The sequence below is a fragment of the Morone saxatilis genome, unplaced genomic scaffold (assembly GCF_004916995.1).
Source record: "Morone saxatilis isolate NCDOM2014 unplaced genomic scaffold, NCSU_SB_2.0 Contig6, whole genome shotgun sequence".
Taxonomy (NCBI): Eukaryota; Metazoa; Chordata; class Actinopteri; family Moronidae; genus Morone; species Morone saxatilis.
The window spans coordinates 642,756-644,010 of NW_023340206.1; positions in this window are offsets into that span (position 1 = coordinate 642,756).

Below are 1,255 nucleotides of genomic sequence, written 5' to 3' on the forward strand. Positions count from 1 at the left end.
TTACATCGGTGCGATTATTTCTGATATATTGAGCAAATTACGTTTGATTTTAGTTCACATCGCCAGCTGTAAGTCTTGAGCATTGATCTGCATGACTGACCGAAAAACATCTTGTCCTCCCCCTCCCCCAGCCAGTGCAGACTTGTTGCTTACCGGGTGGTTCTGGAGTGGGGACTGAAAGGAGAGCGTCTTGGACACAGACAAAGGAGAGTTCTGCCAAGCTGTCTTGTTTCAGCTATAAGAAATAAGTACCCCTCCCCCAGCGGAACTTACCAAGGTTTCCAGGAGGCAGACGAAGTTTCAAGGATTCTATAGCTAATATTTTATGTAAACAGCATGATTGTTTCATACAATGCAAATAATGTACATAATGGTCATACCACCTATTTCAAATAAGAACAATATACAAACACCACATTTTTTTGTCATTGTCTTTATTCACTGCAAAAACTATACACAAGATTGTTAGAATAGAAAGAAAGTGATAAGTTTCACAAAGTTGTTATTGCTTGAAGCGTGATTGTCTTCGTGACAGCATCTCTGATTTGTCTGGCCTTGGTACTGGGGCTATAATCGTCAATAAATGCCTTTGGCGTGGTGGAGGACGGGGCCTAGGCTCAAGAGTCCGTTCCTGCCTCATCCTCAAAACATCTTCCATGAGGTCTTTTCTAAAAGCCTGTGATGTTTCTTTGTAGATGGGTTTGGCCACCCACTGATGGCTTGCTTTGGTGTAGGTGTACTTGAATCGAGGGTCTCCTAACAAACACAAAAGTATTGATAAATCAATTATTTCACACACTGTAGGTTACCACAATCACCTGTTCCACTAGAATAAATGTTACATATTGTTGAGCCTGGAAATCAAATTTATAACTCTAATAATCAATAAACGATTTGGTACAGTGCAGTACAGTAACAGATTTAGAGGAAAATGTTTATTTTGTTACCTTCTTGCGTTGTTTTCTGTTCCCTGCCAAGATTCCAATTGTGGTCCATGATGGCTAGTTCAGTGCGGGCCCTCATTGTGTCATAGCTGAAGTGCAGTCGCTTTGGTGCATACTTCAGTGTAACATTGTGATACACTTCAAGTGATCCTGCAGGTGTCCAATTCAAATACATTAATCAAAAAGAAATAGTAATACAGAGTGTTTATAGATGTGTTACAAAGTTGAAGTGTACTACAATTGCTATTATGCCTGTGTTGTTAGTGCAATTGTACAGGAGAACAGTGCTACTAATTTTCACAGCTGTGAAC